A 25,065-nucleotide genomic window follows, 5' to 3' on the forward strand; every position below is an offset into this window, starting at 1 on the left:
GAAAAATTACCATAAAAACAAAGAATATCTGATATACTGCCTAGCCCTACTACACCCACCAAAATTAATGCTCAGAGACAATATTCATTACCTTGCAACTCATTATTATGAGTTAAGCCAATCGCTCTTTTTTTTTTTCCCCCTCCTTCCTTTGTGCTATTTGTTTCTGATGAAAAACACTTGTGGCATTTTCACTCAGTAAAACAATAAAATATTAATCATTCAAGTCGGGGAACAAGTTGGTGTCCATTTGCAATTCAAATTACCACCGACTTCCTGGCAATTAATTTCCGTGCGTGTGTCTCCCATCATGTGTCTCCAGTTATCTGTTTTCTGAACTTCATTTCCAGTGGTCTTTGTATCCTCATCTATCGGCACTGTCAACGCAAACTCCCCTTATAGCAACATAATATCACTCACAAACCAGCTAACAACCTTTCAGCACTGAACACGCACACAAGCAAACAACAGGTTACACACTGTGCTAGACACTAGTTTAACAGGCAGGCCCTTACAGATTCAGCATATACATAAAACTCTACAGGAAACCGCACAGTCTTCCACAAAAATTCTAATCATTAGCAAACTTCTAGTTTGCATTCATAAAGTTTTGGTAATTTGTTTTTCAGCTGCCAATAAAAAGCGCTTGCGATGTATTTAAGGCATTTACATGCGTTCCACAGTATTCCAGAAATTCACCCCTAAATCAGCGCAGAAAATCCTGTGACTCCGTCTGGGCCTAGAAACAGACGATAATCCACAGGACACACACAGAATACACACACAAGCTGTCAGAGAGGTATGAGGGGAAATCTGAGCTTGCAGGCACACACCAGATCAAAGAAACAGCATGTTTCACATGTGATCCTGTTCATTAGTTTGCAAACTACTCGATATATGACTTCATAACTGGAACCACATCATCTAGGGATTTAAGAGACTGCTGATGTTTAAACCATTTCACAGCAAAGAATCCATATTTGGTTAATATACTAACAGGCCTTGATGCACTAGTGCTGCTCCTACTTAAAAAAATAAATAAATAAAAAATTGGAGAGCACAAAAAAATTGGGTATAATGAAAATGACTTAAATCATTCATGTTTTTGTTTTTTTATGAAAGGGATATGAGGAAATATTTACAAACAAAATTACTGTCTGCATGATGTATGACTTTCAATTGTAAACAAGCCTGAAATCTTTTTATTTTAAAATGCCTTTACTACTTCCTAAAAGCAAGACAAAAATGTGCTCTTACAATCATCTAGAACATACTATAATAGAAGATTTTCATAATTCATCAACAGTACATAAGCAATCGCTGGTTAAGAATACACTCACCGTAAACTAAAACCACAAGCATGTAGAACATACATCATTGCATGTCCTGTGTAATGTGCAGCGCTCATTTTTTTAAATAAATCATAGCCATGAAATTTAAAATGATTTGATTTGTGTTTTGCAGTCAAAGTTAAGACCTCTTCAAATTAAATCGAGACTTATGCTATATCATTCAAGATGTTTAAAACTTTAACAACCTTATAATTGAAAAACATTAAAATGTAAGACTTTAAGAAGCTGCAGGAACCAATGTTTTCTTTCACGCACATACTAAATGCGTTTTACACATTTATTTTTAGTCACAAACGCAGGCAAAACTATCCCGTGGTGAAGCCCAGACTGATGTGTACGGCACACATTTCACAAACATAACTATGACAACCAAAGTCAGAGTACGGTTTGTTTGGTTGGTGTGACCGCATTTTTTCCAATAGAATTCACAACCGAGTGCATAAAAAGATCAGATCTCTTATCGACAACATATAATTTGCATTTTTGCATGCTCCCATACCCTCAAATTACAAAATAATGCATTTTTCATTGCCGCTTTCTCTGAATAAACAGCCTAAGGAGTTGCAGCTTACATGCTTTGCATCTTGGGATACATTCATAGCAGCCAACGGGACATTCAGTGTGTGCTCAACTTTGATTCAATAACACAGTGATTGTGGGGTTCGATAACTGCTCAAACTCCAGTTTGACCCAGCAGTAGAAACCAGTGTTACAACAGCCTTAGATACAAGTGACTTGGTTAAACCACGATTAGTTTAAAGCAGTTGTCATACAGCATCTGAGATCAGATCGGCTGGCACATACAAGGCGGGTGGGACGACACGGGTGCCAGGCAAGGAGATTCAGCCCTCGAGGAATTCATTACTGCAAGCGTTACCCAGCCAAAATAATTAATGAATTAATGAGGGGAGGGGAAAGAGAGCAAGGGAGAGAAAACACAGCGTTTCTGCGCTGAAATTCTCTTTTAGTTGCGACTTGAAAGAGAAACATGAAGTACAGCCCCACCCAGCAGACTCTCCCAACTGGATTGAGCTTCTTGTGAGGAAATGAGAACCATCACGTGACCTTTGACTTATTTAGGCTCCTCCCACAGAGAACATGTCAACTACACACTGTGAGAAGGGGAGTGGCTTAATGGAGAGGGGAGGGGTTTAGCATGGGTTTGGGAAGGGTCTTCAGGGAGGATATAACTTCGGGAAGATGGGTCAAATTTCTCAAAGACTTTTTTCTTTCTGGTTCAATTTTATCCAGTCTCTTTTTTCTCTCTCCACAGACACAGAATGAAAGGGATGTGTTGGAAGAGAGTAACAGATTTTTTTTAACCTTATTCAAACCCCTATGCAATGCTAAAATACATTCAGGGTCAATGTTAGGCTGACATCTAAAAGCACATTTAAAATCAACATGAAATGTTGATTGCAACCCACTTTACTTCCACATGACATTTCCCAAACAAAAAGGACATTCAATGAGGACGTTCAAAACAAGTACATAGAAAATCATTATATTTTGATGTAATAAAAAAATGGTTCTCTTTTGCAACAAGGTGAATAAATAAGAACAAACAGGAACATGTATTAGAAAAATAAATTGGGTCAATTCAGATTGCATGCTGACTTTAAGATGCATCAATGGACCATTCCATGAAAACAAGCTGACAATTAAAAATTGGGCTGACAAAACTTTTAATTGAAGAGGAGAAAAACTACGCTGGAAAATTAATACTATATATGACCTTAACCCATTAAGTTTAATTAAGGCAGGGTACACGCCACAAGATAATCGGGCTGATTACCCGTTCCGACAATCCTAGGTAATGTCCCAATTATCTAAAGATTATTTTATCAGATTTTCCTGTGGTGTGATGTGTGTAAAGAGCGACTGAATCTGCGTGGAAGAACATCGGAGGGGCCCCAATTGCAAATCGTAAATATTCAAATATGTTGCATATTTACTATCAGAAATCGCAAACGTGAGTAAGATCTAGAGATTATCAAGTGAAACTAAACAATATCCAATCAGAAAGCTAACTGACAGAAGACCGAAGCTTAATAACAAATGCAGCACAAAAGGATTGGGAAAATCGAGATGGAGGGTCAGCTTGTCGATTTGTGGCAACAGTTTGTTTATATAACGTGCCCTGGAAAACATATTTATTCTCAAGTCTCGAGTGATTTTGCGAGATTTCCCGTGTTCACAGTCACAGGGTGAACATCTGTTTGTTTGTGTGTGGTGTGCTGTCTTCGTCACATTGCGGCACACCACAGGAGCAAAATGGTGAAATGTAGGATTTTTTGTCCTCATGTTTGTGGTCTCTCACATTTTGAAAATCTTACAAGATTAAAAAAAAACTCTTTTAGTGTGTACCCAGCCTAAGGTTAACATGTGAATTTTCAATGAAGAAAAAAAGGAAAAGACATGGGCTACATGTGTAAAGTTACAGTATACAAGAAGACCTAATGCTATTCTAAAGCTTAACATAGAAATACAGAGCACTGAACAGAATTTTTGTTAAACAGAGGTTTAAAATTCTTATGGGTTTGGCACAATGTGAGAATGAATAAATGATGACCATTTTCATTTTGGGGTGAATTAACCCTTTGAGACTCTACAACATACTGGACAAACTGTACTCCAGTCTTGATGGTCAAAAGGTCAATAACATGGCTATATATATATATATATATATATATATATATATAAACTTGACGGCATGAACTTGAGGAGACACATTGAAAATTCATCAGCATGATACACCATTTCACGCATCCAAACGTTCACTTCCTCCTATCTTCTGAGAATAAATGAGGTTAGGTTATTTAATAACTTGATTAAAATGGATGAGTTGATGCCAGAAACAAAAGACGCTGAAGCAGACTCTTTGAGGCTGAGAATGTAGACCTTTCTAGCTCACATACACACAACTAAAACCTTGTCAAACAGCTCGACCCTGGCGGTCTACTTACTAAAAATGTCCAAATTTGATGCGCATCTAATCATTAACAAGTTAACAAATAGTGCCTATAATTGCAGCTTAAATTTTGCAGATAACTCAAAGTCCAAAAAAATGGCTGCAGTGAAAGAAAACCCCTTGAATTTCCCTTTTCTTTTTTCCCCTACTGAAAGAAAGAGGGAGAGTGATAGTGTCTCTCTCATTAAGACACAGTTAGGGAGCCGTGGTGTGTGCGCTAACAGTTTGCCATTGCACACTGCTGCAGTGTGATCAATTAGACAGCTGAATCTCTCAAGTTTACGCCACAGTAAAAAATATCTAGGCTGTAAACAAACATGAATACACACATATACATATACAAATAGACTTCTTGTGCTCAACTTGGTTACCATTGATGCAAAACATGGAACAAACTATACAACGGATCCTGTATCTGTCGGCCCTGCCTAAAACAGACCGCTTTGCTTCTCACTGTGCTTTTAAAACGATATCATCTGATACAATGATCTCGATTATTGATGTAATCGTATTATTAATTTCGGGGTATCAAAATTGTCTCTCTATCATCGCCGTGGTCACATTACGGTATGAACCGATAGATGGAAAGAGGAGTGTTTTCTGATAACATAAAATCTTTGTGAGGCTTTCAAAAGCAACCAGTTTAAAAACCAAACCTAATAAATGTAAAAACCTATATTGAAGTTATATTGTATTACAAATAAAAGTGTAAGGCACATTATCACATGGTTGTCAATCCTTGTGCAGTATAGCTACATTCTTGTTTTCCTCCACTGCAACAGTATGCATGAGTGTGTTTGTGTGTGTGTCACTCTTGAAAGGGCACTGGCCCCAAAGGGGGGCCCCCTGCCTGGGACCCGCCGCCTGCCATCCATCAGAACAACACAGTTAGCAAAAACACTCAGCCACAACCTGCCAAAACCCACACCCGTAATCAGTACATCTCCAACCTCTAAAGCTAGAGAGGTGGTGAGCTGTGTGGCTAAGGACAGTTTACTCACTGCTTGTTAACATGGTATATTCAAAATGCACCAACTACTATTGTAATACCATCCTCTGTCCCGTGCTGTTATACATTTTTTATTCAGCAAAAATATTTAAGGCTCAATAAAACCATTTAAGTGTGTGAATAATATAATCTTTCATATGCCTCAAATCCAATTCTACCTACGAGTGAAAACAATGGCAGGACAGAGGTGCCTTTTATTCTTCTGTACTGTACACCCAAAACGAGCTTACAAAATATTCTATATTGGAAGAAAATACTGAGGACTACCACCTGAAAAGCACAAAAAAACAACATCAAGAAACAAGACACAACAGATGACTTTTTAAATGCAATTTAAAAAAAAAGGGAAAAAAAGATGGATTTTCCAATCAGCTTTGTAGAAGCAGTGCCCACTAAAACCCCTTCAAATTGTCAGAAGTTCCCCAAGGCTCACCCTCAGGTCCTTTTCTAATTTGTTGTTCATGCTGAATTTGGTGTTTGAAGCACATCAGCAGAGTTAAAACAACATCTTTACATTAGGAACAAAGGATTTTCTCTCAAATGGATCATCAGGTCCTTTTATATTTTCAGTAATGACCTTCAACTTGACTTTGCCAGGTAACACATTTCCAGGCTCAATTATCCCCCTTCAATAGATTTCAAAGGTGTTCTTTAGAAGCATAAAAGCATTATAATTAGCGTGAGCCCTCGCTCTCGTAATGTGCCAAACACAAAGCAGCTCAGTAGCTGCTAATTTCTTTGGCTGTCCTTACAGTTGTGTCTCATCTCTGTTGATCCTTCTTTCCTTCCTTCCAGACACACATACAAAAAAAGAAGAGACACGCTCACACATCCAACACTCCTCACCAGCCGAGCTTGAGCCATGTGTGAAAGCCCTTCGTGTCTCTGTCTTACTCTTCTTCTGGTGAGCCTCAGAAGTCGAAAGGCAAAACAACTTTTTCCCCCCTCATAAGCGTACTCCGAAACATAACTACTAGTTGGCGAAAAACTTGAAGTGAGAAGGGGACACATTTCCACGCACGACGAAAAGCCAAACAAACCTGGCGAGGAGCCCTGAATATTTTTGAACCTGCACAAATTTAAATGATTTCTGCAGCACTAAGACCAGAGTTTCGTGTAAGAATAAAATGGTATGTTTAATTGGATATTTACAACATCTAGCCCCCTCATTTGTGAACTGGACCACATCAACAAGATGTAAAAACAAAAGGACATGCATGAGCATTTGTGTGTAAGATTTTCATTTTAGATAATAGAGAGAGAAAAAAAGATAGCAAATAAGCCACAAAAGAAAGAAAAAAAACCTACAATGAGCAAAAAGTTTTATTGTGAACATTATTCATGTACTTCAACCCTATCTAATATTCAATTACAAAACCATAAAGAAAATTATACAATTTATAACGTTTCCAAGTTTATTATGAATAAATGAGACATGAACAATCAAGTCAACAATTTATATTACTTGTAAGGACGATTAATTGCCAGCAATGACTACAATTATATTTCATTTCAAAAAGCAGCAAGCAGGGGGTGCATTTAAAATAATCACGAAGACAGCAAAACAAGAGGCAGGAAAGCACAAAGAGAAGTCTGATTATTATGACCAGACACAGACAAAGACTAAGTTTAAGACCTGCCGTGCTGCATCTCCCAGCATCCCTTTCCCCCGTGACCTCATCACAAAGCTAACACAAAACAGATTGGGCGACGGCGTCCTTCCTCTAGTCCAGCGGAGTTCAAAGCCACAGAAATAAACCAATCCCAAAAAGTCCAGCATCCATCATAACTAAGCCAATCCAAACCCCCAGTTACACACAACACCCACCCTATAAAAGTTAACATCAATGAACTGGCCCTAAACGGGTATGTGCACACACACACACACACAACCACACAAAAGTGCCTTCAGCAGAGCCAATTAAGATCAAGTCTTCAGTTAACTTGTCATGCTGTCTAAGCAACAGCAGAAATGCAGCAGTTAAGGCCGATGAGCTGCCATGGTGATATGAGAGGGTTAACCGCTTCAGTTTCCCGGATCCAGTTTAGATCGTTTAATGGCAAACGGGAAAGATTTTTTTGATCGGTTTATTTTAAGGTCCAGTTCTCACTATTAACAAATCGTTAATTATGACTTTTGCCTCAAATTCCTAATTTGCTACTTGTTAGTTGTTGGCAAGGCCGTTAAGGTACTGGAAAGGATTCGGGACGACTACTGCAATCAGATTCCTTGAACTAATAATTGTTTTGAACAGTTTTTAAACAGAAGAGAAGAAAAAACAGGGTGGAAATTTGGATCCACCCATCGGGTGTTAATTAAACAGAGGCAGATCTGAATTTTAGCTTGCAGTCAACTGTATTACCGGACAAGCATAGCATGAATCACCTTTAAGAGGTGTTGTTTCATAGATAGAGCTAGGTCTGAGATATATATATATATATATATATATATATATATATATATATATATATATATATATATATATATATATATATATATATATATATATATATAATAATTTTTCCAAAAAAATCAAGGTGAAAAAAAAAACAACATTACATGCAGTTATGAGTCATTTACAACAAGATGCCTTTTCAGAAATGATAATTTTTCATAGAATAATAGATTTTCACACAAACAGATTTTCATAGAATTTTAACTAACTTGAGCATCACGCAGCAGAGAGATCTACAAGCTCAAAAACTATTCTGCTGGAAAATCATTAGCATCTAATTTGTTTACCATCCTAAAGGTTTTGTTCAGGTTAAGTAATGCAAATCAATAATAATCTAGCAAAAACAAATTTGGTAGATGTCTCAAAGCTGTAATTGCTTATTGCGAAGACACATTTCTGTTGAGCTCTTCAAACAGGTTTGTCACATACCAGTGCTATGGTTTGGCTCTGACTGATGTATGAACAGACATGTTACAAAGTGTAGTCATTTGTATTTGCCTGTCTGCGTGTCAAATGCAGTTTACATGGGTTTACAGTTTCTTTCCCTCTGTAAGTACATGGCGATTATCGTAATTGCCTTCAAAAATTCATACAAATGTAGTTATATTTTCAGAAGCATCATTAAACACGGGATGAACTACGGTTCAAACATGCATGCAGAACTGTGGGTGGCTAACCATATGGTTCTTTTCTTTTTCCTTTTTTGTATGGGAACAGTTTCACCCCTACTGAGTAAATGTACGAGTTTGCGTGACAGCGTGTGTAGGATTGTAGAGTTGTGGAATCTGCATGTGGCTTTAAACTGAGCCCCAGTGACACTCTGCCACCCAATTACCTGAGACAGACACACACGCCGCTGAATATTCTACATCCAGCGTCCATGTACACACACCAGAACATGAAAGAATAAAACTCAAAAAGAATTAAGCTGCGAATGGTAATTTTTAAAAAAAAAAAAAATACAGGATGTGAGGCAATGTAAGAGACGAAGCGTGAGACTTTCTCTTCTCGACGCAGCCTTGGTTTCAGGCAACATCTGAAACGGGAAGGATTTTACACTGCATGTGTTTACACCTCTGGAATAATAGGGAGGAAGTCACTGCTTAAATTCGGCTGACTGCTGTAACGTGCAAACGGATCCTCAACAGAGGCTGTGTGTCACTGCAAGCAAACACTCTTCACACTCCGGGATTCCACTACACGTCTGGGACGACGTCTGTAAGCACTGGCACACCGCATGAAAGCATTTATATGATGTAATCACTTAGACATGAACCCCATTAAATCCCCATACTACTGTGTCCTAAGAAAATATGATAAAACAGGAAACTGACATTTGTTTACAGATTTTTTATTTTTTTTTGTGAGCAAAAGAGACTTCACGGGGGACCTAGTATGCCCCTTTTTACTAAATATAATACAGGTCTCAGATGTCCCTCAGGTGTCTGAGAAGCTTGAGCTCAAAGTACCCCACAGATCACAGCTCGTATCGCAGATATTGTGCTAAAAAATAATAATAATAATAATAATAATAATAATGTGTTTTAAAAGGACAGTTCAACAAAATGAAAATCATGGCATTAATTACTCACCATCAAATGTTTTCAAACCCATAAGACCTTCGTTCATCTTTGGAACACAAATTAAGATATTTTTGATGGAACAGGAGAGCCATCTGAATTAGACAGACAGCAATTGAAACAAAATGATTCAGTTCCATAAATGTAGTATATACATCAGCAAAACAGCCCATGTGACATCAGTGACTCGACTGTAGTTTAGCAATGCTACAAAAACAAAAATAAAAGTTACTCAGCCATTCTTCTCCCAAGTTACGTCTTTCACCAATTTGGAGAATACTTAAGAACATTTTTGATGTTGGGTGGTTGGGGTTGGGGGGGTGCTCTCTAAAATGGTGCAATATGTAACTCAAGGGAAAAGAATGGTTGATTAAGTTGTTATTATAGTGTCTGAAGTGGAGTCACTGATGACTGATGAGTCACATGGACTGATTTACCGTTAAGTAATTAGTGACAGAATTTTCATTTTGGGGTGAACTAACCATTAACCCACTTTAAACTTATAATATTTATGATTTTAAAAGCACACATATCAGAAGCACACACAGAAATAGTAATAATAATAATAATGTAACGTCATTTTAAGGATTCTAAAAACAGCTTGTTCTTAAGACAAAGCTTATGATTTGAGGATAAAAAAGGAACCAGTGGATTTGTTTAATTATAGGGTGGTTTGTTTACACACTCTCTCAACGCATTTATGTTCAAACAACATGTGAAAGTAAATTTTGCATAATAGGTTCCCTTACAGACTCTGAGCTTTTGACAGTAATGAACATACTGAAGTTTTCAAACAATGCATTAACAAAAAAAGACTGTTTAAACTACATTTCAAAGAGATGGTGGAAAATGGTTAAATTATGACCACTCTAAAGCAAAAAAAATGCAGAGAATGCAAAATAAAAGCCCTTTAACGTCTACTTTTATCTACATGGATTGACCTTGATGCCAACAATGGACACGCTTTCACTACCTCACTACAGCTTCATTACGTCGCAGATTCAACACAGAAAATATTGCTCAAAGAATTTGGAGGAAGTTGACACGAATGTTAATTCATATAAACTGAAAAATAATCTAAACAACCTAGAATAATCATTGCATAAAACTTTGAATCTGAAAACACCAAATATGGGGAAAAAAAAACTATTCATTCATGCTACGCACGTCACTGTGGATCACACTAACATTCCTGCATGTATGTGCACTTGCTAAAACACAGAATAGCAAAAAGGTTCTTATAACATGGATTATCTTGATACGAGCAATTCACGGTCATCAATTACAGAGAGGGAGACAAAGACAGAGACAGCGTGCTGCTCTTAAAAGATAAAAGAGCCATAGGCTAATGCTGAAAAAGATGTAGAGAACAGAGACGGGGATAAAAACCGACACGAGGTCATGAGCGGCTAATTATCCTGTCAGTAGTAATGCACTCAAGCCTGTGATCACCACAGGGTCATCCGTACCACACGCACCTGAGAGAGAGGTGTGTGGCGGTGCGTTTTAACTGAGCGGACGAGCCTGTTTGTGCTCTCGGCGCGAGTCCTTCACCTCTTGGATACAGAGTACGTGGTCTGACACAGAAAACACATTTAAAAACACATTATTTCCTGAACAGAAGTTCTCACATGCTATTCCTTTCAGTCTTAACATTTAAGATTTTTCCTTCCACTACTTTCACGCAGCGGTCTTTCAGCACCCGGCGGTCCATTATTAGCCATAAAAATGCCACTTTCATTACCCCATTGTCATCGAGATGTTTAAATCTGCATCCTTCAGCACCAAACCTTCACCTTTTCATTTCTGCTCGTCTGCTTTTCTTTTCGCCTCCACTTCACGTCTCTGCAAAACCTCCCAGTGTCCTTCTCTGCCCATTAAAGAGGCCCTTTTTATTTCTCTCTTCTTGTTCTTCCCCAAATCTTTCCATTTCCTCATTTGAATCACTCCACTTATGTGCCGTATGGCTTGTAGTATAAGTGTCCCTGAACCTAATTTAACCTTTACAACAAGCACCAAGTACAAAACAGCCATGTAAAAGTTCTGTTCACTTATTGTTTTGAATCCAAGTTCAATAGGTCTAATAGGTCCAATGTGGCTTTTATCCAACAGTCAAATGTATTTTTACCTATTGGTGATGAGGCAGAGATGTGGCATCACGTGGTCATCCCTCTGATGAACTTCTCAGCTTCAGATATTCTGTGGCGTGCGTATGAGTTTTGATTTTCAATGATCCAGAAGAAGATCTGAGAAAAGAAGCAGAAGAAAAGAGACTTGTAGTGAGGTCATCGAGACATGCCACAAAGTTCCGATAAAGGAAACTGTAAAACTGAAACCACCTATTTTTGACATTTCTTAGAACAAAGAATTCTATGATTTTTATTCACATATATATAAATATAGAAAATATACACATTTCATAACACGTCGCCGAACAAATGAATTTTAATTTGACCTGAGACTTTGCCACAAAATAAAAGACACTGTTATTCAACACAAATGAATAGGTCTGGGGGAAAAAATAGTTATGCAACACTCGAGTAACAAAAACTGAAGTAATGTTATAAAAGAGAATTTAATATAATAACTATCTTGACTGAGTAAAAATGATGTTTCCCCCCCATCATGCAATCAGTCCACAGCTAGGCCAAAGCCCTGGACGTTCAGGTATTTAAGGCACAAGAACAGCTCAAGGAGACTCTGAAGCCCTGAAGCACTCAGACCAGTTCAGAAATCAATCCCATCATGCCCTAGACATGACATCAAACACAAGCTGGGCTATAACTGCTCTACACTCCCTGGGAAGCACAAATCTCCACAGCTTAACACCATTATCATCCAAAAACCTGCTCACAGCGATACCGAGGACTGGATTCTCTACTCCTTCAGCTAGTGTACGTCCAGTCTAGTACAGAAGGTACTAGTAAATTGAAAAGATATCTGGGTCACATGACGCACTCACTGATGAGGACTCATGTCATTGAACTCTGGGGCTTTTGAGCAAAGCATCAGCTACAGCACTGCCAGGCAAGCGTTTTAGTGTGCCACTCAAAGTTCAGACAATTTCCACAACCCCACTTGCTGCTGATATTTCAAAGCACAACCAATGATTACCTGTGACTTCACAAGACGTATATAGTAGTGTGTGTGTGTGTGTGCGTGTGTGTGTGCCCCAACTTGTTATTTTCCATTCCATAACTCAGTCTTGTGATCAACTACAGACAAATTAAACAAAAATGAAAATCTGAATATCTCAAGTCATGTCCCTAAGACTTATTAAAAGTATATTTTAGCACATTAAAAGATATCTTATTTTAATACATCCTGACCTGTAAAAATAAAAAGCTGCATTACACAAACAATATCATATCTTAAGTACCTTCTAAAAGCTTAAATTACAATTCTTAATGATTTTGAAAGCAATGTCTTCTGCTCATCAAGGCTACATTTATTTGATGAAAAAAAAAATGTTGTAAAATATTTATAAAAAAAAAAGTTATTCCTGAGATTTCAGTTCTCAGTGTCGCATAATATTTTAGATTAATATTTATTGACTCAAGAAACATTTGTAATAATTAGAACGTTCATAATATTCTTCATATATTGTGTGGAAATCATGACACGCTTTAAGGATTTTTTGATAAATATAAAGTTTAATCAACAGCATTTATCAGATATTAAATTTGTTAATGCTTTTAGTAAACAAAGCATTTTAAAATGCTTTTACTCACTTTACATCACACTCACGCATGATGAATAAAATGATTAATTTCTCTCATTTTTTTTAAATCTTATACTTATGAGTGGTATCAAATTTCTACCAGTTTATCGTCCACCCCTATTAAAGACTTCATTTTGTGATTCGTCAAACTGCAAAAACTGTGTGTGTCGACTTCCCTTCTTATAACACAGAGCAAACACATTCGACAGGAAGCAGAGAAGCCCTTCCAAACCTATGCAGCTGTGCTACGCTTCAGAGAACTCTCACCTCTGTTCTCTGATTGAAGAAGAAAGTTATTATGCCATCTAATGAGCTTTAGAAAGTCAATTCCTTGACATGCGCAATAATAATTAAAATTGATACTTAGCCTGAGAGTATCTATTCGACACAAAAGAATCACAATACTATTGATTTTCGCAGCTTTTACCGCAAGCAGACAAAAACAGAAACAAGTCCCTTCATTTGACAAAGGATAGACGGAGGTTACACAGGGCTGTGTCTTAAAATATAGTGAGCTGCCAACCTGCCAATCAGCATTTCTGGGTGTCACAGACACATCTATGATGTCTGTCCCCCCGGTAGGCATCTCGGTACGTTTTTAAAAACAGCGGTAAACACAAATCACAGGCAAAGAATATATGTATTCTCACAAACAAACAGCACACAGACACGTCTTCTCAAAGGTGAAAGTGCAAGCGTGCGCTTTCCTAGTCGAGAAGGCGAAAAACTATTCCCAACGCAGAGGCCTATGAGGTCAATAAAAACAAAAACTAGATCAATACTAAAGCCAATTCAGGTTTACGCATCACATGTGGCTCAATCAATATTAGGTTCAACAATTAAATTAAATAGCTATTGCCAAAAGGTGCTCGAGCACAAAAAGAATGAATGCGAGCAGGAGAGATGAGAGTGAGAGAGATGAAGGGGGAGAGTGGAAGAGACACAGAGAGATAGATGATCAACTCTGCACTGGACAGCAATCTACTGTTGGGAGAGATGGAAAGACGGAAACAAACGAGAGTGAGCTGAATAAATATGGAAGCATAAAAGAAGAAAAAAAAAAAAGTGATGGAACACGTGTAAAGGCTTTTATAAATCCTGTGTCTGCGTTAGATTTCCTTTGATAAAGGCCATAAATTATGAAGGGGTTATCGGCAGTGGGTCATTAAAGGAAGAGGCTGAGTTCACAATTTTGGGGCGAACTATTCCTTAAAGAACCATTACAAGAAATCAAATTTATATGAGAAGGGTGACCTCATTCGAATGCTAATTTAAATGAGCTACAAACCCCAAAGTACTCATTTGTATTCGGTCTGACATGGTTATGTTCAACTTATGGACGATCACTAACACATGCGAAATAAATTTGTGCTACTAATTTTAAATATTCCTTTTGAAATCCATTACAGAAAAATATAAACCTTTCAAATTTAGGACAGTCATTTTTTTTGATTTGCTAAAAAGAAGTTCATACTTTCAGTCAATATGGACGAACTAAATTGATCAAAAGTGAAAGTAAAAGACATTTATAAATTTAACAATAGGTTACAATAGTCTGTTCTTTGAAATGTCCATACAAAGAAACAAAAAAAAAAACAAAAAAAAGGATCAGTTCCTAATAAAAAAATTATATTACAATAAAATGTTAATATAAATCGTAATATTTTCCTTTTCTTATTGTATTAAGCCTTGTTGAGTATTAGCTAAAAAAAAAAAAAAAAAAAAAACTTTAACCCAAAACTTTTGAATTGCAGCGTGTACACTGTTTGCATGAGAAAAAAAAAAATGTAATTATAATAATAGAGGAGGGACCTCTGGGATAATGATTAGATGGTTGAAAAACTCTTGTTAGTGAATAGAGCTCAGAGAGTTGTAACAAATGGATCTGAACGATTAGTTTGGTTCATATAAGAGGGAGTATGCGGCCTGAAAGTGCTCACGGCACATTTTATGCTCGAATGCACACCACTCGGACATGCGTTGCTCTTAAAGAGAAAGCACTCCTCAGAATGAGATACTTTTAATATTAGCCATAATCTGTCATTAAAGGATTACCTTTCTTTTACATATACACACACACAGAAAGCAGGACATCTTGAATGACATAGGGGTTAGTCAATTAACAGGAAATGTTTATTCGAGAAGTGAACTAATCCTTTAAATTGGTGCCCAATGGTCACCTTAAAAGCAACTAAAATTAAGGAGAAATACAACCTTCAATTACTTGTTTAACCAAATCACTTCATAATTACAACTAAATAGCTTCCCAGAAGGACATGAAGGCAGCATTAGGCAGCGAAAGGTAGAGGTGTGTTCTTCAGAGTGAAGCTGTAGTGTGTAAAAACAGATGATAAGAGAGAATGAGTGTCAACATGAAGAGCGCTGCTGTCAGCTGGAGGACAGATAGACACGCTCACACAGGTATACAGAAGATAAATGCTTCCCCTTCACACATTTAACAGAAGACATTCAAGGGCAACAAGTCACGATCAGACGCTCTGTGCCAGGAGTGCTTCACTTTTCTTTCTGTTTCTACCAGTCCTCTCACTAGCCCACCACATTCTTCCTTTCTAATGCTTTTATCTGCACCCTTGATTTGCCTTTCATAACTCTCTATCCTATCCGTGTGGACTGGCGTTAAGGAATACAGTCTGCATTTACACAGACGCATTTACTTCTAACAATGGTGATATTTAAATTTAACTTAATGCATTTTAATGTGGGAGGAACTATGAATCATTCAGCTGAACTTTAGCTTCTTAGCTTTTGCTTGGACTGCAGTTCACTTAATATCGCATTTTTAACACATTTTAAAAATCTCACACTAATGATTTTGCGAATAGAATAATTGGCAGACCCCCTGCTGAAGACCCTCGCTCTATGTGCAGCGCTACCTCTCTTAAAAACATTCATACACTTGTTTTTGTGGCTTAATGAGAGTAATAGATCACACGTGTGGCGCCACACCGAGGTTTACAGATGAAAAACTTCTATGGGGCATTGTGGGGTGTATTTACACTTCACGCACATTGAGCAATTAGACCGTTTTCCAATTGTGCACATCCAATTCATTTACACCTGGCAACATAAAAGTGCCAGTGCAAACTGAAAGGAATGTGATATACTGGTCCTATGATAAGTGCAAATACAACAGTTTATATCTGTGATGATCCTAATGCTGGGCAGCCAAATGTTCCATGTAACACGGTTTTGGAGGGCATTTACATTTGGGTCTTTTTTAATTAGTCACTTAACAGGCTCTTTACAGGGCAAACTTTAGCATTCAAATAAAATGTCCAAAAAGCTGAATACAACCGAGCGTAAACAAACTTCCACCATTATTGGACAAATACTTTTAGTAGGGCTCAAGCACGTCTGAGTTCACTCGGCTATGTCACATACCACCAAACATTTTAAATGTAGTAAAATATTTAAAACTATATTTGAATAAAACATTTATCGTAATGTATTCAAATGTTTACTGCATTTTGAATGTATTTTTGATAAAAAAAAAAAGTCACACACCAATATACATATACATATTAATGTATGAAGAACCATAAATATACTTTTATGCAATTAATCATATGCTTGATTGTTGATTCTCGTGCACCAATGGCAAAAAAAAAAAGAACGCTAGAAGACTAGACTCAGGAAAGAGAGATTAATTTAGTCAAAATTACACCATTCTACCCACAAACATAAAAAAAAAATGAATTTAATTTGATATGCTTTATTAACACGCTCAATCAACAATAAAATTGCCCATGCTTTCTCAGAAGCCTGAGACTAATTAAAAGAATGCTTTTTCTTCAGATGACAAAAGAAAATAAAAAAATAAAAAAAAGCGAAAAACTAAAATGAAAGAAAGAACCCAGATGTCACGGGAAGAACAAGACAGGTCTTTCTTGGACATCCGAGTAAAAGAAAAGAGATGAAGAAAACCCCCAAAAAAACTGTCCGGTTGAATGAGTGATAAAGACTTTGACACTAACTTAATTACTGATAATTGATTCTGCTCCTAAGAAGAAGGTGACAAAGCTCTATAAAAGGCATCATCAGTGTGTGTGTGCATTGCTGTCAGGAGGTATTCTGAGCAGGTCTATAAAGCATCCAGACATCATACCTGAATGACATCAGAGCCCTCAGAGACGCACACGGCTTTGATCACAAGCACAGCTCTCTAAACTAGCAGACGTGTTGATGAGACGAGACCCCAGGCCACCCATTTGGATGGACAGCACAGAGGCAGAGTGAGATGAAGGAGAGCAAACATGTCCGCTCTGAGTGGTCCCTCTCATTGATGAACAGATGAGACTGAAAGGACGTCCTTTCAGCCACTGACACACAAACACAGCCTCATCTGCAGTATACCGTGTGATATTCATCTCGACTAATGTTTAAAGACCCCATGAAATGACACCTTGAGGGCAGTGTTCATTCATACATTGATATATTTCCTTTTAAAATGTTGGGGACTAAAATAAACTAAGATGATATCCAATGCTAATTTTCACAGGGCCCTTCATTTGCAGACAGTAACTGTAAGAAAGCTCAAGTGTGTTCTGTTCCTGTAGCTACAGATGGTTAGGCCTCGTTTGCCATTTCAGTGGCCAAATCAGTGATATGCAGATAAAAGGTGTGTCTTAGCCTCAGAGGCAAGCTTACAAACCCTTCGAGCCCCATCTGGTGCATTTAGCTCACAAAAATGTGGCTAAATATCTCCAGGAAAAATCTTCAGGATTAGCAAAAACAAATGCTTTATAAGTTTTATAAGTCGTCACTGACAAAATCCGTGACAGGCTGGATTCAGTTTCCAACACTTATTCATTACTACGGTCTCAGAAAACTCTCATACAACCCAAAGTGATTGGTTATCAAGACACATGTGATCAGAGATGACAATTACGTTTTATAGAGTCAGAGAGGCTGGAATCTCCCCATAATAAGACCATCTCTGGCTTAAGTTCAGTTTGATTGGCTGGAAATGCTAGACTAAAAAGTCTGTCGCTGCGAGGCCAGGCAGCCACAGCAGATTATTACCCTACCAGGAATTTGAAGCAAGTGGTGCAATCCCAATTCAAATTTTCCACTTCACTTTGGCTGATATTAAAGATCCTAAACCTTGCTTTGATTCAGTCAGAAGTGATGCTGACAAGGTCCTTAAAACTATACTTTGTGGCTCCTAAAACATTTGCATCAGCTTCATAAAGTCACTCATTCTTGAAGAGAGTACTTTTTATGAGCTTGGTATAAATACCTTGCTTCAATTCAAACGGTTTAGACTGCAAGGTCCACAAATTATGATAATGAAGCTCAAACAAACTATTAAGTGTTTCAAAATAAGGCTCCTGCTGCACTTTCCTTCCAAAACTATGAGAGATAAATACACACTTGAAGTTTGTTCATCGCTCACACACGTGAAACAAACCTGAGTCAGAGACACACACACACACACACACACACACTTCTGTTTGGCTGCTGAGTGGCAAAGCTTTGAGATCAAAGGTTTTACAGATGGCTTAACGAGCAGTTAGACACATAACAGCGGGAGACAGAGAAAGAGAGGGGGGAAAAAGTGAGAAGGAGAGACAGGTATTTAGACAAGTAAAGTCAAGGAGAGAAAGAGTGAGAGAAGTTGACATCCAGAGAGGGAGAGAAAGGAGAAAGAGATAGACAAGAGGAGACAGGTGGAGCAGAACAAAGCAGTCGAAACGAAAAATGTAGAAAATGAGCGTTATCAACTTGCACAATAACACAGTCTCGCTCTCTACTGAACAGCTTTCAGTGTAAAACAGCCTTAACCTAACAGAAGTTTCATTTCATATAATTCCAACCAAATAACAGATAAATAACAAAACAAGAAGAACAGAAAATAGTGAAGGAGGAAAAAAAACAGGAGCAGTAGACACCAATAAACCAAAATTACCTTTTATGAACAAGACAGGCTTTATGTTGTTTGGTCTGAATAATCAGAACATTTTTTTTTTTTTGAGTAATATGCAAAAAAATGTAAACATTAATAATTTACATATAGTAAAAAAAAATATATATATATATATATATATATATATATATATAATAAAGCAAACTTTGAACCATTTTTAAGACCAAGCAGGTCACTGGTGGGGGTTTTTTCCAGCACCTTCATGCACATCAGTTTCACAGGAATCCTGATCTACGTGCTGCCGACAGCCCTGCCTCATGAATATTCATCAAGCTCATTACCACACAAGTGAGGAAACACACCAGATTGTAGAAAGAGAGGGAGACAGATATACAGCACAGCCACACACACACCTTTTTCTGCCCCAAAACATTCTACTAACGCAAACGTACATGCTTCCCTGCTTTTCATACCTCTATTTTTACTGCAGAATGAAATGTACTGCTGTGTTTTAAGTCTGTGTTTGAAACTTGAGGTATAACAAGGCATGTTTGACTCCATCCTGCCTATTAGATGTCTCCATCTGGTCAATTTTTAGCACAAATTTATTCTATGCAGCCTATGATTTCCCACAATCTTGTGTGTGAGTCAGTGGTTGGTTAACAAAAATGGCGTCTGATGGAGCAGTTAAAAGTAGTAAATTAATTTAAACGCATCAATTTTCTTTTTTTGTTTTCAACATATGATTCAATTTCTACCGACACATAAGCACTGTAGTCATTACATACTCCCATGGCTATTTCCACAGCGCACTTCAGTGTGTTTTAGATCATTACACATGACAACCGGAAAGCAGTCTGGTGCCTTCATTCAAAAATGCTGCCAGGCAAGTCAATGGCTGTCTGGACAGGAAGGCAGCTGCTTTTTTGGACACAGCTTTAACTGTCTTGTACAACTCTCTGCTAAATGAGCGTGAGCATGAGTGCGCGTGTGTGTGTGTGTGTGTGTGTGTGTGTGTTTGACCATTAGCGGCTGTTAGTGAGCTAGAATCTCAATCAATAGATGCCTAACTATCAAACAGTCCGAGGGCCGAGTCACACTCCCACCTGCTTCCCCTCTGGCACACTCCTTTTCTGGACATCACTAATGTCCTGCCAAAAATAAAAGGTTAAACGTCTGAACTATCGATTTCATCTGAGCTCTACCCTGCCCTTACCCTTCGGTTACACTAACCTGAATCAGTAACATGTGATACTGGACTAAACGATTCATGCCATAATATCTTAATATTATCACTAGAGCTGAAAAAAAAGTACAATCCTCATCATTCACACAAAGCAAAATAATTTTAACATTCACCATGCATCAGGCATGGGCCGTTTCAATCCTGGAGGGCTACTTTTCTGCAGAATTGAACAAATCAAACAGAATAGTCTTCATACTGCTTGGAAATTAAAGACAGTTTTGTTTTGTTTTTTTTATTAGAGATACAACATTTTCAAAATGTTTACAGCAGTCCCAGATAGGTAACAAAATAGCTTTAAATACAACACACTTTTCATGCAAGTAACCTTCAGGTTATAAGTGAAAAAAATGCTATAAAAGACATTAAACGACTATCCGATCTGTTTATGTTTTTAGTGTATTATGTCTACATGAATACTAACGAGGGCAACAAGATTTCAGAAGACAAGGAGAGCGTGGGAGAGAGAGGGAGAAGCTGTATACTAGAGTATCTCCGTGTTAAGAATGAGGGAAATATTCATTACTGAGGTTACAATTTGCACACAATAAGTCCACGCAGACAGACACGTACTCAGATCCAGTTTATACCTTTCTGTGGCTCCTTACATCTAAATGTACTTGCACACGCGATACAATCTGATGTGTGCGCAGGCACAGACGACGAGCAGGAAAATATTTTAGCCCTTATATGGAAGCTCACACAGGCATTTGCAACCCCAATCCATATTTCAATTTCCATCCTCTCATGTAAACGAATTCAATCGCCACTACGTGTCCTCAGTGCAACCGTCTGTGTGAAAAATGAGCCTATTCTCACCCACACATCCTTACGCCTTCGCTCCCATCTTTAACATGCACACGCACACTCTTGAACCGGCCCCTCTCTTCATAAACCATTCATTGTCAAATCTCACGCGTCATCTTACAGGAGTCAACCTCAAAAATAACACACACGGAGAATAAAACCAAGCTTAATTTAACTTCAGATCCACTTGAGCAGAAATACAAGTTCTTTGACCATGATAAGTAAACTGCTACAGGTGCAGGGCATGTTTTCAGTTACTCGTAACCTTCTGCCATTTTCAATTATAGCAATGCAACTGTACAGTGCACTAAGGTCTATAATACCTGAAGAAAACTAGTCACATTCAAAGAGCTACTACAATATAAAGACATGCGGTAAGCAGTTAAAGCAATGCCATTAATGCAGCTCCATCTGCCAATTAACTGGTCAGCCATGTTGAACAAATAGTTCACCCCAAAGAGTCTCTCAGGTCATCCAAGATGTAGATGAGGTCATTAGAACAAATTTATTTCAATTGCTCAAAGGATCCTCTGTCATAAATGGGTACCAGAGTAAAAGCCCAATCGGCTGATTAAAACAATAACACAAGTAAACAGATGTGACTCTAGCCCAATAATAAAATGTTTGTAATAAATAAATTCGATGCATATTTCTCAACTGATTCAGGCAAGACAACATTATAACTGGAGAAAGCAGAAACAGTTAATACTCTCATTCTGACGGCACCCATTCACTGCAGAGGATCCATTGGTGATTTAATTTTGCATTTCTCCAAATCTTTTCCGAAGAAGAAACAAACTCATCCACATCTCGGATGGCCTGGGGGGTGAGTCGTTTGTCAGCAAATTTTTACATTCGGGTGAACTCTTCCTTTTTAGTTTGTGTTTCATACTACTTCCCCTTCAAAAGCACCAGATGTCTTTTAGCATACGATTCAGACGTTGTGAATATGTGACTGCTGATTGGGTACATTTTAAGCACACACTTTATCAGGGAGTTATTAAACAAATAACAATCCATGTTTATAACACCCAAGCAAGCCATTTAGTACTGTTAACATTACTGATTATTTAAAAACAACAGCTTAAAAAAAAAAAAAAAATTATAATAACAATCTGAATATTTCAGCAGTGCAATCTCTCTCTTTCTCAGTCTGCCGCCTGGTCTCTGGTTTGTTCATAAATTACAACTGTTCATCATTCGAGGCAATTTGGTGCGTAATATCTTGGCTTTGATGGAGCTGCTGACTAATTGATGGATTACTTTATTTTCGAATAGCGGAAACTGCCAAGCCAGAGTTGCGGTAGTAAATCTCTCCGAAATGAAAGAAACCATCACATTCACGCTGGACTTTAATCAGCGCCTAATGCAAGAGTTTATTCAGAGACGCTCCATCAGCCCCATTTTACACAGCTGATAGTTACAGGAAAGAATTCGTCATTTCTGACAAACCTGCTGAGACACCCCAGATTCCTCATAACAGCCACAGATTTAAGAGTGTTATTAGTGTAAACAAAATTTACATCTAACGATTCGGAGAGATTTGAGAGGCTGCTCAAAAAAAAAAAAAATTATATCCAAAAATTGCATTAAATGCTAAAATTAAACTGCAGGAGATCGGGTACTCAAATGAATTCTAATTGACAAATCCACAGAATTATTCAAAATAGATTTAAAGACACAAATACAAGTTTGACTGTGCTATTTTACAGAAGACAGACAATGCAGAACTGGTATAAATATCACAGACAAGGAGAGACCAACTACAGCTCCTTAAAATTCTCAAAACTGTGGGAAGTGGGTCAGACTGATTTCAGGACGTATGCTAAAAAGCCAGAATAAATATGGAAATAAAGAATGCGAGCGCAACAACAGATGGCAGAAGTTTGACGTATTTAAAAAGAGCAGCATGCTCAGAGGAGTTTCACTATTTCGGTTTCATTATTATTTCATAGCTGGGGTTAAGAACTGGGCATCAGATAGATTAGGAAAACACACATCTCCAGAAGTGCATTAGCTGAGCATTTTCCCCCGCAATCTGTGTCTCCATCGCTCTCCAGCACACTCTCTGTAACTGTATGAGGCCACTAGCAAAAGGTGAGTGGGCATTTGCAATTCATTCTCTATGGGAGTTACATGGCAGGACTGCACTAGGAATTGTGGGACTGACAAAACAGCAAGAATGAAAAAAGAATCCTCAACTTCATGCAAGTGAACAGAAAATGACAAATTTCGCCTGTATTTCCAGACTTAAAGCTTAAATCAAAGAGTTACATATTACCATACATAAACTAATGTACTAATGTAATGTATTAACGTTCAAAAGTCTGAGGTCTAGAAGATATTTAAATGTCTCTAAAAGAAACATTACAATTAAAAGTTCCCACTTTGATATTTTAAAACGTGTTTTCCTCCTTTTTTTCTCTCTCTAATGGCAAAGCCAAGTGTACTTCAAATATCAAATATAAATGCTGCTTAATAATTATTTGGGGGAACCATCATGCATTGTTCTAGAATTCTATGACAAACAAACAGTATAAAAACAGACTTCATTGAAATTTACTTTTTAGTTTACCGTTTAGTTTAATACACCCTTGCTGGAAAAAAAAATAATACATTTTACATTTGACTTGACCCTAAACTTTTTTTAAGCAGAAGTGTGTCTTTAACACAATGTCTATATTTAATGTAAACATGCATGCAACGCAATAAAAGCGATCAAACTCCAAAAACCACCACCACCACCACCTGTGCTGGACACTATTGCTGCTAAAGTGGCAGAGCAGGTGTTTTTGGTGTTACCGAGCAGATTTCTTCCCCACTATTGAAGACATAGGGGCTAGTCCTATTAGTTGAGTCACAGGTGTGTGCGTAAAACACAAGGGGTTTTTCCAGTTCTGATGTGTTAAAATGAAGTGTGTTCCTACAAACTCAACATAACATCACATTTTTCCCGAATAAATTACCAGCTGGGGACCCAGAGCTGATCTGAAGCCACCCCCACAAACAATCCATGAGAGGCACAGCCACCGTTCCGCTTCACAAGCGCTCTAGGCAGCCCAACTTGTCAGCTGTGCCTAATTTCTGCAATGCAGCAACCCATTCAACACGTCTGCGTGAAGGCGATCATGAACGCGGCTCACTTTCTGGCAAAGAGCGCCCCTGCAGCGCCGCACTGCGCACGCGCACAACGACGGCCCACTATCTGGCAGGATGCTGGAGGTGTAGGCGGCGCATGCGCGGTACGATCCTCCCATTCACAATCAATGCGGGATCAGTATTTCGCATGTCCCGTGTCACTGATACCCAGGCCTCTGCCCAAAAACTACTTACAAGCGTTTATAACAATACTCAAGCGCTGCAGTGAATGTGACAGGGGACCTTAACCCAAAAACACACATTTCCAAAGCACATTGGGCGATTAGCATCAAATGCGTCCGTGCAAAATGCATTTAGCGCAAAAAAAAACAAAGTAAACACAAACACTGAAGCAGGTGGAACAGCAAGTCTGCTCATTTATAACATGACAGTTGTCATAAACATCACTAATTCGACTGCACACCCTCAGGCATTCGTAGGTTAAAAGGATCCACTATCGAGACACAGAAAAGCGCAGATAAAATCACGTTGCACAGCTGTTATATAAGAGCCATAAAGTAAAAAGCCTGGCAAGCGCAACAAGAGGCTAAGCTAGTTAGCACCACAACAGCAGCCTGAAACAAGCTCAAATGTAACCGACACGGACGCTCTAAACGCGCTGTTTTCTCTCTTACGCAGCTAACTGAAAGCTAAAAGCGAGATGTATTACTTCTGCCGGCGTGTTATGGCGTGTTTGCGTTTATACACTTACCTTTTGTGAAGGTAAGCTGTTTTACCGTATCTGATATTTTCCTATGGAGCGGCTTCACGTCCGGGTTAAATGAATGACGGAGGACAGGAGCGCGCGCGCGCACCGCTTGAGCGCGCGCTGTGCTGTGGTTGTCACACCAGTGTAAATAATTATCAGAATGCCTTAATGCCACTTGTGTTTACACATGCG

At 38.1% G+C, this 25,065-nt stretch overlaps 1 protein-coding gene across 3 annotated transcripts in view; it reads right to left on the reverse strand.

Annotated features, from left to right (window-relative positions):
• The window catches only part of LOC122337364 (speckle type BTB/POZ protein), an 84,421-nt gene extending 59,411 nt beyond the window's left edge, over window positions 1-25,010 (reverse strand). For 2 of the 3 annotated variants that reach the window (XR_006249534.1, XM_043233774.1), the window contains exons 1-2: window positions 24,877-25,010; window positions 11,497-11,614 (exon numbers count right to left, since the gene is read on the reverse strand). The gene's annotated coding sequence lies outside the window, so the exon portion shown is untranslated. Of the gene's footprint in view, window positions 1-10,846; window positions 10,946-11,496; window positions 11,615-24,876 lie in introns of all 3 variants that reach the window. The other variant, XM_043233775.1, reaches the window with a different exon arrangement.
• Window positions 25,011-25,065: the final 55 nt, after the last annotated feature.

The sequence above is a fragment of the Puntigrus tetrazona genome, chromosome 3 (assembly GCF_018831695.1).
Source record: "Puntigrus tetrazona isolate hp1 chromosome 3, ASM1883169v1, whole genome shotgun sequence".
In the NCBI taxonomy this organism is placed as follows: Eukaryota; Metazoa; Chordata; class Actinopteri; order Cypriniformes; family Cyprinidae; genus Puntigrus; species Puntigrus tetrazona.